This window comes from Heterodontus francisci, chromosome 21 (genome assembly GCF_036365525.1).
Source record: "Heterodontus francisci isolate sHetFra1 chromosome 21, sHetFra1.hap1, whole genome shotgun sequence".
Classification (NCBI taxonomy): domain Eukaryota; kingdom Metazoa; phylum Chordata; class Chondrichthyes; order Heterodontiformes; family Heterodontidae; genus Heterodontus; species Heterodontus francisci.
The window spans coordinates 54,850,061-54,863,743 of NC_090391.1; the positions used below are offsets into that span (position 1 = coordinate 54,850,061).

Consider the following 13,683-nt stretch of genomic DNA (forward strand, 5'->3'; position numbering starts at 1 on the left):
GTAGGTGAGTGGACGTCGGTGAGTGCAGTCAGAGTGCGGGGGTCGGCAAGTGGAGTCGGTGAGCGGAGTCAGTGCGCTGGGGTCCGTAAGTGGAGTCGGTGAGTGGGGTTGGTGAGTGCAGTTGGTGAGTGGAGACAGTGTGCGGGTGTCCGTGAGTGGAGTCAGTGGGCGGGGTCTGTGGGTGGAGTCGGTGAGAGCAGTCTGTGAGCGGAGTCTGGTGATGGGGGGTCAGTGAGTGCGGTCGGTGAGTGGGCGTCGGTGAGCGGGGGTCGGTGAGTGGAGTCGGTGAGCGGGGCTCAATTAGTGGAGTCGGTATGCGGGGTCAGTTAGTAGATTCGGTGAGCGGAGTCACAGAGTGGGGGGTCAGTGATTGGGTCTCAATGAGCATGGTCGGTGAGCGGAGTCACTGAGTGGGGGTCAGTAATTGGGGCTCGGTGATTGGAGTCGGTAGGCGGAGTCGGTGAGCGAGGTCGGTGAGCGGGGTCGTGAGCGGAGTCTGTGTCGGAGTCAGTGATCGGGGTCCGTGAGCGGAGTCACTGAGTTGGGTCAGTGAGTAAGATTATTGATTAAGACTTTGAGTCCTTTCTCTTTCACCTTCCCCTCTCTGTTGCTCCATCATCTTTCAATTTCACTGGACTCGGCCCTGCTACCCCTCCTCACTGTGACAGAGTGGAGACTGCTCCCAGGATCATAGACCTGGGCCCTTGTCACAGCTCCAGGCCATTCCCTATACCAGCTGTCATTCTCCAGTTAAGTTCCAGCCTACCCCAGGCAAGGCGGGTGAGGCTGATCCCTGTGATTGGGAGCAGTCACCAGCTCTCCCAGCGGCTTTAACAAGGCTGACATTAAATACACTAACTGTGAGACAATTCCAGCCAAGACATTGTCATTTAGTGCAGCCGCATCTGACTCAGGGATCCAGATCAGCACCAACATGAACAGGCAGAGAGTCCGCATTGTGAGATCTACTAGCACACTCCAAATCCTGAAGGAGAGAGCAAAGGGATGAGGTCAGCAAAGGGACAGTGTCCAATTGAAAACCCAGTCAGTGCGAGAGCGAGAGAGAGAGAGAGGGTGACAAAGATACAGAAAGAAACATAGAGATCAAGTGACAGAAACTGAGAGAGAGAGACAGAGAGACAGAGAGAGATGGAGAGAGAGCGAGAGAGCGACAGAGAGAGAGGGCGATAGAGATAGAGAGAGAGATAGAGGGAGAGAGAGAGGGAGACAGAGAGAGTGAGAGACAGGGAGAGATTGAGAGACAGTCAAAAGTGACAGATAGGGAGACAGAGATAGACTCTTTCCAGAGCTGCCGTTTTAAGGTAAATGTTTGTTACCTCTCACTTCTGCTGGGAAAGAGGGATTTTCTCCCCTGTAGTGACCAGCAATGACTACTTCACCACTTCTTTATTTCAGAAGAACGCATTCTATTCTGGAATGTTTTAGAATGGGTGTAGGATGGGTGTAACTGTCATCTCTCGGTTTGAAGGGATTCTTCATTCTAAACAGACAATGTGGCCATGTTTGAATACACAAGCAGCGATGTTTTGCAAACTGTCCATTGTTTTAAACAATTGTAACGTCCGGTTGTTATAAGTCCTCAGTTTTAGTCCATAATGTTTAATCAGTGCAATTCTTGTAAGCGTGACAGCAATAACAAGGGTTGTATTGGGCTGGAGGAGGTTACAGCGACAGGGAGGGTTACAGCAACAGAGATGGGGAGGATTGTAGGGGTTGGAGCAGGTTACAGAGATAGGGGGCATTGCAGGGCCTGGAAGAGGTTACCAAGGTAGGGAACGTTGTAGATGTTGGAGGAGTTTTCATACAAAGGAAATGTCATAAGGGCTGGAGGAGGGTACAGAGAAAGTGAGGGTTGTAGGGACTGGAAGAGGTTACAGAGATAGAAAATGTTTTAGGGGCTGGAGGACGTTGCAGAGACAGGAAGTGTTGTAGGGCCTGGAGGAGATTACAGAGGCAGGAAGAGTTGCAATGGCTGGAGGAAGTTATAGAGATAATGAGAGTCATAGGTGCTGGAGGAGGTTACAGAGAATGGGAGGATTGAAGGGGCAGGAGGAGATTGCTGCACATTTAGTACAGAGGCAGTGATTCTCTGTCAAAGCGTCTGTACTGAGGGAGTGCTGCACTGTCAGAGGGTCAGTACTGAGGGAGTGATGCACTGTTGGAGGATCAGTACTGAGGGAGTGCTGCATTGTCAGAGGGTCGGTACTGAAGGAGTGCTGCACCGTCAGAGGGTCAGTACTGGGGGAGTTCCACACTGTCGGAGGGTCAGTACTGAGGGAACACTGTGCTGTCGGACTGTCAGAACAGAGGGAACGCCACAATGTCAGAGGGTCAATACTCAGGGACTGCCGCACTGTCGCAGTGTCTGTACATGAGGGAGCACCGCACTGTTGGAGTGTCAGTATCAAGGGAGCACTGCACTGTCAGAAGGTTAATATTGAGGGAGGGCCGCTCTGTCGCAGTGGCAGTACTGAGAGACCACCGCACAGTCGGAAGGTTAGTATTGAGGGAGTGCTGCACTGTCGGAGGGTCAGTAGTGAGGGAGTGCTGCACTGTTGGAGGGTCAGTACTGAGGGAGTGTTGCACTATTGGACGGTCAGTACTGAGGGAGTGCTGCACTGTTGGACGGTCAGTACTGAGGGAGCGCTGCACTGTTGGAGGCTTAGTACTGAAGGAGTGCTGCACTGTCAGAGGGTCAGTACTGAGGGAGTGCCGCACTGTTGTAGGGTCAGTACTGAGGGAGCGCTGCACTGTTGGAGGGTTAGTGCTGAGGGAGTGCCGCACTGTTGGAGGGTTAGTACTGAGGGAGTGCTGCACTGTCGGAAGGTCAGTTCTGAGGGAGTGCTGCACTGTTGGAGGGTTAGTACTGAGGGAGAGCCGCACTGTTGGAGGGTTAGTACTGAGGGAGCGCTGCACTGTTGGAGGGTTAGTACTGAGGGAGTGCCGCACTGTTGGAGAGTCAGTACTGAGGGAGCGCTGCACTGTTGGAGGGTTAGCACTGAAGGAGTGCCGCACTGTTGGAGGGTCAGTACTGAAGGAGTGCCACACTGTCGGAGGGTCAGTACTGAGGGAGCGCTGCACTGTTGGAGGGTTAGTACTGAGGGAATGCTGCACTGTCGGAGGGTCAGTACTGAGGGAGTGCTGCACTGTTGGAGGGTCAGTACTGAGGGAGTGCTGCACTGTCGGAGGGTCAGTACTGAGGGAGTGCTGCTCCATGCCAGGGTTACCCGCATCCCAAGAATACATTTTACAATTCTCTACATGTCCTTAAACAACGTCATCTACGATCAGCTGTCACCATGAAATATTTCACCCATTTTCTCTGTGATTATAATTTATACTTTACCTTTGATCAGTCTCTGCTGCTTCGAACACCAACAGTTGGCAGTACAATGTTGTCAAAGTCCGTCTGACAGTATGACAAACACACAGTGATTTCAGTTCAACTCCTGTTGAATTGACCGCTGCCAAAATAAACCTGAGCAGATCCACCCCCGTTTCTAAATCACAAGTGGGATGTGATGAAAAGGGGTCAAGGATATACCACAATTCTGGGAAACTCTGACTAAACCCCATGTGGAGTAACTACATTCAGTCCTGTACACCAGAGCTCAGAAAGCATCGTCCTTGGAAGGGGTGCTGTTCAGGTTCACTGCAATGATACCTGAGCAGAAGGAGTTCAATGATCAGGACATTTTGGTGGAACTAGACTGGCATTCCCTTCAGTATAGAACAATAAAGTGTCATCTAATTGAGGTGTTTTAGATGATTGGTGGATATATTTGAGCAGATATGGAGAAACCCTTTGCTCTCACGGTTTCCAGACCAAACGAGATTAACCTCAACGTTTGAGCTCAGGAAATGTTCTGTCACTGAACCCCCTCACTGACCATACACAGAGCAGAGGGAGGAGTGAGAGAAGGAGGGGGAATGGAAAGGCGGAGGGCAGTAGAGCAATGGAGAACAGGATGGGCAGGTGAGCATATAACTCATTAAACTGCTGCATGAGCAGGCCAATCAGCCCATCGAGCCTGCTTCATCATTCAATAGGCTCACAGCTGATCCTCAACCTCAACTCCACCTTCTCATGCAATCCTCATATCCCTGGATTCTCTACGAATCCAAAGATTTATCAATCTCGGTCATAACCGTACTCAACGACTCAGCAACCACAGTTCTCAGGGGTAGAGAATTCCAATGATTTACAACCCTCGGAGTAAGGAATTGTTTTCTCCTCATCTCATTCCCAAATGGCCGACGCCTTATCCTGAAATTGTGACTCCCTAGATCTGGACTCTCTATCCCAGGGGAAAGGTACTCTTAGCATCTAGCATACCCTAACAATTGTCTTTGTTTCAATGAGAAATCCTCTCATTGTTTTAAATCATGGGGAACATAAACCTAGACCTCTCAACCTCTGCTCATAAGATAATCCCGAAATCCCAGGAATCACCCGAGTGAACCTTCACTCAAATGCATACATAGCATTCCTTAAATAAGGAGACCAAAACTGTACACAGTACTCCTGGACCCTGTACAACTGCAATGTGGGAAGAATGATGCTCTGATTGTGAAGCTCTCCCCCAACACTGCTTCCCGAGATTACATCACCCTCTCCTTACTGCACCTCCGATGGTGCTGTAATCGCCCAGGAGGGCCCAGCTCCAGTTTAGTATCGCGCCCCTATTTTCTTCTTTAGCTGAGGTTCGTTGCTGCAACCAGCAGGCAGCACCTCCAATCAAGCAACAGCCAACCCCGCTTTCTCTTTCTTTTTTATGGGAACAGCGTAGAGGGAGCTTTATTCTGTATCTAACCCCGTTTGTTTTTGAAGGAAGCCTTTAACCCCAGGCCCCTTTTAGATATTATTTGTCGAGGGAGCCTTTATTCCCCAGGCTCCCTTACAGCGCCCCTCACAACACTGTGTTCATTCATTATTTCTCTCCGAGAGTGATGTGTCTCTAACTACGGCCCCTGAACAGTTAACACGGCCTGAGTTAATTGGTGACAGCAAACAGGAATGGGTAAAAGGGCCAATTGTGTTTTGCTGACAGCACTGAGGTTTTATTTACCTGGTGTCTGATTGGTTCAATGAGAGGCGTTTACTTGTGGTGCAAATAAACTTTGGAAAGTCGTTGGAAAAGTGCCAACATATTAAAGTGCAGTGCTCCCTCAGTACAGATACACAAAAACAGACACAAACATGCGCATGTACACACACAGACACTCCAACAAACATGCAGACACTATCTCGGAGGGGTTTTTGGTTGGAGCTGGTTCAGAGGTAGTGAAGGCCGAAGTCAATGAGGGATTTGAGTCTGAGGATGAGAAATCTACGCACGAGCCATCAGTGGACTGGGAGCTGCAGGGCGACCGTTTTTGTGACAATAATCCTAATGTTCTTCCTGTTCCTCCAAATTACTTGTAAGGAGTGGGTTGGTTATTTACAACACTCATCGTTCCTGCTCTCTCCCCTTTGCTGATTCAGAGGGCAGCTTAAAATAAAAGATGTATTTGTTACTGGTTCTGATCACCAAGGTTCATCATGAGGGGTTTGTTTCAACAATAGCTCCACTTAATTCTTCACTAGTTCCCTCTTTCTCTCATTCTTTCTTTAACTCTCTCCACTGGACTGAATGTCCCTGTTTACTGATCTCCTCCTCTCACTGTCTCTTTCCCAGATGTGAACTCACAGACTATCCACCAGACTACCACCGCTGTCTCCAACTTTCCTGGGGAGCAGGTGAAGCTGAAATGCACCGTGGATGGCACCAGTATCCCTCAGATGTCCTGGTACAGACAATACTTGGGAATAGATAGATAGAAAGATAGATAGATAGATAGATAGATAGATAGATAGATGGATGGATGGTGAGATGGATGCGGTGTGGTTTTATGTCACTGTGCAGTGAGACAGGGGCACCAGCAGGTTGAGATAGTGAGAGGGGGACAGTAACTTCAGTAAGACAGGGCCACCAGTAGATGGACATGGTGATGGTGGTCGGTAACTGCAGTGAGACAGGGACACCAGAAATGGAGATGGTGAGAGGGACCAGTGACAGCATGGAGACAGGGACACCAGCAGATGGAGATGGTGGGAGAGGACAGTAACTGGAAAGAGAAAGGGACACCAGCAGATGCAGATGGTGAGAGGGGGACAGTAACTGCAGTGAGACAGGGACGCCAGCAGATGGAAATGGTGGGAGAGGACAGTAACTGGAAAGAGATAGGAACACCAGCAGATGGAGATAGTGATGAGGAGACAGCAACTGCAGTGAGACAGGGACATCACATTGGGGGATGACAAAAGCACTTCTCCTCTTTGACAGATATTTTATATTTCCCTCCCACTGTCCTGTCTCAGCAGCCAGACCTGGAGCCCACACTGAGAGATGGCTCTGTCGTGCCAGTCACTGCACTGTCATCGTGCAGGCAGAATTGGAGACCACACCAAAAGCTGACCATGTGGTGCCTGGCATTGCATGGTGAAGCAGCGAGTAATATGAGAAGTCTGAGAACAAGTTATTAAATGTTGGATGTATTGAAATGCTGCCCATACCCTTTCCTCCCACCCCTGCACCCAGTGATCCACGAACATCATTCTTCTCTTACATTTAGCTCTGATCTCCACTGCACCTGGACAGAGAAAATCCCTGCATGAGGCATTCACATTCCCACACTGTGAAGGAACTAAAGTCATTAACGAAACAATCTGCACAAATTGACACGGATATACGTTTAACTAATATTACGTTCACAAATTGCACTCAAATTAATATTCATTCCTGTGCCACCTAATAGTGTTTTCCTGAACGCTGTGTGTTTTCTAATTCTAGAGCCGCCCCTTTGACCTCAGCGTGGTGGACGATTACTGCAGTCGTAAAAATGGCACTGCAGATATTTACAACCAGAATTTTCGGCAGTGCGACTGAGAGTGGGACTGACTTCCAGTTGGTGCATCTCGACTAACTTTGTGGTGCCTGCATGGGCATCGAACGAGGGTCTGTCAAGGGCGCAGATGCACTTCCCTCTTGAAAGAGGACACCGCCTGCAGCTCCCCTAGCACGAGTCTGCTCCCATGGGGCTGTATGTTATATCTCACTGATTTGCATGAGAGAAAACTAAAGGACAGCAGAGATCCGTACAAAGCTCCTTTCCATTCGAACCACTAAATCTGTCAATGCTGCCTCTCTACTTTTCGAGGCTGGAAGGGATTGTGGAAATCAGTGCCCCAACTGCAGCAGGTTGGGCTTTAATTAAAGCAGGCCTGTGTGAGTTGGTGTATGTTTGTGTGTGTCTGTATTTGTCTTTGTCGATCTGTCTGGCTTGGTGCCTGGGTTCTGATCGGTGTGCGTGTGTGTGTTTGAGTCTGTCTCTTTCTGTTTGTTTCTATGTGTTTGTACATCTGTCTGATTCAGTGCCTGGGGTCGGATCGGTGTGTGTATGTGTGTGTCTTTGTATATCTGTCTGGCTCACAGCCTGTGTTCTGATTGGTGTGATTGTGTGTGTGTGTGTCTTTGTATATCTGTCTGGCTCACAGCCTGGGTTCTGATTGGTGTGATTGTGTGTGTGTGTGCGTGTGTGTTTGTGTGTCTGCCTGGCTCGGTGCCTGGGTTCTGATTGGTGTGTGTGTGGCGTGTGTCTGTGTTTGCATATCTGTCTGGCTTGCTGCCTGGTTTCTGATCGGTGTGCGTGTGTGTGTTTGTGTGTGATTCTGTATGTCTCTGTTTGTGTCTAAATGTTTGTATAACTGTCTGCCTCAGTGCCCCCGGTGTGTTTGGTGAGTGTCTGTGGGTGTGTAGTGTCAGTCTCTGTTTGTGTGCATTTATTTGTATATCGCTCCAGCCCAGTGCATGGGGTCTGATCGGTGTGTGCCTGTGCGTATGTGTGTGTGTGTTAATGTATGCGTGTGTGCTGTGTGTTTGTGTCTGTCTGTCTCTTTGTGAGTGTGTGTATGGATATCGCTCGAGCTCAGTGCCTGCAGTCTGATCAGTGCATGTGTGTGTGTGTATATCTGTCTGGCTCAGTGCGTGTGGTATGATCTGTGTATGTATGTGTGTTGGAGCAGGAGTAGGCCATTCGGCCCTTCGAGCCAGCTCCGCCACTCATTATGATCCTGGCTGATCACCCAACTCAGTAACCTGTTCCCGCTTTCGCCCCATATCCTTTGATCCCCTCAAACACAAGAGCTATATCTAATGCCTTCTTGAAAACATGCAATGTTTTGGCTTCAACTGCTTTCTGTGGTAGCGAATTCCACAGGCTCACCACTCTCTGGGTGAAGAAATTTCTCCTCATCTCAGTCCTGAACGGTTAACCCCGTATCCTTAGACTATGACCACTGGTTCTGGACTACCCCACCATCGTTAACATCATTTCTACATCTACCCTGCCAAGCCCTGTTAGAATTTTCTAGGTTTCTATGAGATCCCCCCTCACTCTTCTGAACTCTAGCGAATATAATCTTAACCCACTCAATCTCTCCTCATACGTCAGTCCTGCCATCCCAGGAATCAATCTGGTAAACCTTCGCTGCACTCCCTCTATAGCAAGAACATCCTTCCACAGATAAGGAGACCAAAACTGCCCCCAATATTCCAGGTGGGGCCTCACCAAGGCCCTGTATAATTGCAGCAAGACATCCCTGCTCCTGTACTCAAATCGTCTCGCTATGAAGGCCAACATACCATTTGCAGTTTTTACCACCTGTTGGACCTGCATGCTTACCTTCAGCGACTGATGCATGAGAAAACACAGAACTCATTTCATATTCCCCTCTCTCAGTTCGTAGCCGTTCAGATAATAATCTGTCTTCCTGCGTTTGCTGCCAAATTGGATAACCTCACATGGATCCACATTATACTGCATCCGCCATTTATTTGCCCACTCACTCAACTTGTCTAAATCACCCTGAAGCCTTTCTGCATCCTCCTCACAACTCATCCTCCCACTCAGTTTTGCGTCATCTGCAAATTTGGAGATATTACATTTAGTTCCCTCATCTAAATCATAAATATATATTGTGAATTGCTGGGGTCCAAGCACTGATCCCTGTTGTACCCCACTCGTCACTGCCTGCCATTCAGAATAAGACCCATTTATCCCTACTCCTTTTTTCCTGTATGCCAACCAATTTTCTATCCATCGCAATCCCATGAATTTTAATTTTAGATGCTAATCTCTTATGTGGGACTTTTTCAAATGCCTTCTGAAAGTCCAAGTAAACCACATCCTCTGGCTCGCACCCACCCCCCCCCCCTCCCCCGCCACCGCCCCCCCATCATCTCTGCTAGTTACATCCTCGAAGGATTCCAGTTGATTTGCCAAGCATGATTTCCCTTTCGTAAATCCATGCTGACTCTGGCCGATTCCACCACTGTTCTCCAAGTGGTCTGCTATAAAATCTTTGATAATGGACTCTAGAAATTTCCCCACTACCGACGTCAGGCTGACTGGTCTATAATACCCTGCTTTCTATCTACCTCCCTTTTTAAATAGTGGGGCTACATCAGCTTCACTCCAATCTGTAGTAACTGTTCCAGCGCCTATCAAATCTTGGAAGATGACCACCAATGCATCCACCATTTCTAGGGCACTTCTTTAAAGTACTCTGGGATTCAGACCATCAGGCCCTGGGAATTTATCAGCCTTCAATCCCACCAATTTTCCAACACCATTTCTCGACTAATACTGATTTCCTTCAGTTCCCATCTCTCACTAAGCCCTGTGTTCCGCAACATTTCTGGTATGATATTTGTGTCCTCCTTTGTGAAGACAGAACCAAAGTATACAATTAGTTGGTCAGCCATCTCTTTGTTCCCCATAATAAATTCTCTGTTTCTGACTGTAAGGGACCTACATTTGTCTTCACTAATCTTTTTATCTTCACATATCTATATAAACCTTTACAGTCAGTTTTTATGTTCCCCACAAGCTTGCTCTCATTCTCTATGTTCCCCTTCTTAATCAATCCCTTGGTTCTCCATTGCTGAATTCGAAACTGCTGACAATCCTAAGGTTTGTTGTTTTTTTTCCTAGCGAATTTATATGCATCTCCCTTGGATCTAATGCTTTCTCTAATTTCCCTTGTAAGTCATGAATTGGCTACCTTTCCCGCTTTACTTTTGCGCCAGACAGAAATAAACAATTGTTTCAGTCCATCCATGCACGCTTTGAATGTTTGCCATTGCTTTTCCACCGTCGTCCCTTTAAGTAACGTTTCCCAGTCTATCAAAGACAATTCGCGCCTTGTACCTTCATAGTTTCCTTTGCTAAGATTCAGGGTCCTCGTCTCAGAATCAACTATGTCATTCCCCATCTTGATGAAGAATTCTATCGTATTATGGTCGTTCTTCCCCATGGGGTCTCGCACAACCAGAGTGTCAATTATTCCTCTGTCATTGCACAATACCCAGTCTAGGATGGCGTCTTGCCTAGTTGGTTCCTCAACGTATTTGTCCAGAAGACCATCCCGTTTATACTCCAAAATTCCTCCTCTATGGTATTGTGACTAATTTGATTTGCCCACTCTATAGTTTGATTAAAGATACCCGAAAATACAAATGTTCCCGTAATACATGCGTCTCCAATTTCCTGTTTAATGCCATTCCGAACATCACTACTACAGTTTGGGGATCTATATAGAACCCCCACTAACCATTTCTGCCCATTAGAGTTTCTCAGCGCTACCCATACATATTCCACATCGTCAGAGCTAATATCCTTCCTGATTATTACATTAAAAAGTTCTTTAACCAGCAATGCAACTCCAACGCCTTTTGCTTTTTGTCTGTCCTTCCAAAATACTGAATAGCCCTGGATGTTCATTTCCCATCCCTGATCACCTTGCAGCCATGTCTCCATAATCCCGTCTGTATCATACTCGTTTATATCTATTTGCACGATTAATTCATCCACTTTATTGTGAATGCTCCACGTGTTAAGGCACACAGCCTTAAGGCTTGTTTTTAAAACATTAGCTGGCCCCTTCCCACTATTTTTCACTGTGGCCATGTTTGATTCTGGCCCTTGATTTCTCTGCCTTTCACTTTTCCTATTCCTCTTAATGTCTTTTGTCCTTGTGTTTGATCGTCCCTCCTCTGAGTCTTTGCAAAGGTTCCCATCCCTCCGTGTGTTTGTGTGTGTGTGTGTGTTTGTGTGTACCTCTGTTTGTGTCTATGTGTTTGTATATCTGTCTGGCTCAGAACCTGGGGTCTGGTCGGTGTGTGTGTGTGATTCTCTTTGTCAGTCTGTGTATGTGGTTATATATCTGTCTCGCTCAGTGCCTGGGGTCTGATCGGTGTGTGTGTGCCTGTGTGTGTGTTTTATCAACCTCTTTGCTGGTAGATTTGCTAGTGCTGTTGGGGTTGGGGGGGGAGTTGCTGTTGGGGGTTAAACTAATTTGGCAAATCAATGATATAAGACTGGAGGTACAGTCGGGATGATGCACAGTCAAATAAAGAAGAACATCTAAATCAGTTTGGAAGGCAGAGCAAATACAGACCTGTTAAGGCACGAGCGAACAATGCAAGGATGGATTGCATCTATTTTTTTAATGCGAGGAGTCTTACTTGCAAGGCAAATGATTTGATGGCATTAATTATCACATGGGGTTTTGATATTAATGCTATCACAGAAACATATTTGTGGGAATGGCAGGACTGGCAGCTCAGTATTCAAGGGTATAGAATCTTCAGGCGAGACAGACGAGGGGTTAAAAGAGGAGGTGGCATTGCACTGTTGATCAAGGAGTCAATTACTGCAGTAAGGAGGGATGATATCTTAGAGGGATCCTCAAATGAGGGCATATGGGTAGAACTTCAAAACAAAAAAAGGGGCAAACACTTGGCTGGGAGTGTACTACGGGCCTCCAAACAGTCAGGGAGAGATAGAGGAGCAGATACGTAGACAAATCTCAGGCAGGTGTAACACTGATAGGGCTATAGTAGGGGAGTTCATGTTCCAGCAATATTAACTGGGATATTCTTTGTGGAAATGGCTGAATGGGGGTGGAGTTCTTAAAATGCATATAGGAGAGTTTTTTGAGCGAGTACGTAGAACGTCCGAAAAGACAAAGGGCAGTACTGGACCTAATCCCAGGGAATGAAGCTGGACAAGTAATAGAAGTACCAGTGGGGAAGCATTTCGGGCTTAGTGGTCATAAATCTGTAAGATTCAAGGTAGCTATGGAAAAGGACCAGGAGGGACCGGAAATAAAAGTACTGAATTGGGGGAAGGCCAATATCAATATGAAAAACAGGATCTGGCTAAAGTGGACTGGGAGCACCTAATAGAAGGAATGTCTACATCAGGCCATTGGGAGTCATTTAAGGAGGAAATAGTGAGAGTTCAGAGCCAGCACATACCCGTAAAGATGAAGGGTAGGTGTAACAAGCCCAGGGAACTCTGCATGTCAAAGGATCTCGAGGATTGGATCAGGAAAGAAGGGGGCTTGTGGCATATTTCGAGCGCTGAAAACAGTGGAGACCATAGAGGAGAATAGAAACATAGAAAATAGGAGCAGGAGTAGGCTATTCTGCCCCTCAAGCCTGTAGAATGTGTAGGGAAAGGAAAGGCCCAAGGCGTTTTATAAGTATATTAAGGGCGAGAGGATAACGAGGGAAAGAGTCGGGCCCATTAGGGACCAAAGTGTCAATCTGTGTGTGGAGCCGGAGGATATAGGTACGGTTTTAAGTGATTAGTTTTCATCTGCATTGACGATGGAGAAGCAGGATGTAGGCATAGATATCAGGCAGGGGGATTGTGATATACTTGTACAAATTAGCATTGAAACGGAGGAAGTATTCGCTGTTTTAGTGGGATTTAACGTGGATGAATCCCCAGGCCCAGACGAGATGCATCCCAGGCTGTTATATAAGGCAAGAGAGGAGATAGCAGGGGCCCTGACTCAAATTTTAAAATCCTCTCTGGAAACAGGAGAGTTTCCAGAGGACTGGAGGCCACTGAATGTGGTACCATTATTCAAGAAGGGGAGCAGGGATCTAACAGATAATTACATCAGTGGTATGGAAACTATTGGGAAACACATTCTGAGGGTCAGGATTAATCTTCACTTGGAGAGGCAGTGATTAATCAGCGATAATCGGCATTGCTTTGTCAGGGGAAGATCCTGTCTAACAAACTTGATTGCAATTTTTCGAGGAGGTGACCAGATGTGTCGATGAGGGTAAAGTGGATTCTGTAGTCTACATGAACTTCAGTAAGGCTTTTTCTAAGGCCCCGCATGGGAGATTGGTTAAGAAGGTAAGAGCCGATGGGATCCAGGGTAATTTGGCAAATTGGATCCAAATTTGGCTTAGTGGCAGGAGGTAGAGGTTGATGGCCGAGGGTTGTTTTTGGGAGTGCAGACGTGTGACCAGTGTTGTACCGCAGGGATCGGTGCTGTGACCCTTGCTGTTTGTAGTGTACATTAATGATTCAGACGTGAATATAGGAAGTATGATTAGTAAGCTTGCAAATGGCACTAAAATTGATGGTATTGTAAATAGAGAAGAAGGCAAGCCTTAGATTACAGGACGATATAGATGTGCTGGTGAGATGGGCGGAGCAGTGGCAAATGGAGTTTAACCCTGAAAAGGTGATGCATAGGAGGGCTCACAAGGCAAGGAAATATAAAATGGATGGTAGGACCCTAGGAAACAGAGG

At 47.2% G+C, this 13,683-nt stretch overlaps 1 long non-coding RNA gene across 1 annotated transcript; it reads left to right on the forward strand.

Moving 5' to 3' along the window:
• The first annotated feature begins 296 nt into the window (after positions 1-296).
• On the forward strand, positions 297-7,293 carry LOC137381211 (uncharacterized). The gene is made up of 2 exons (XR_010977116.1): positions 297-545; positions 6,855-7,293. It is a non-coding gene; the product is annotated as an uncharacterized lncRNA (long non-coding RNA).
• Positions 7,294-13,683: the final 6,390 nt, after the last annotated feature.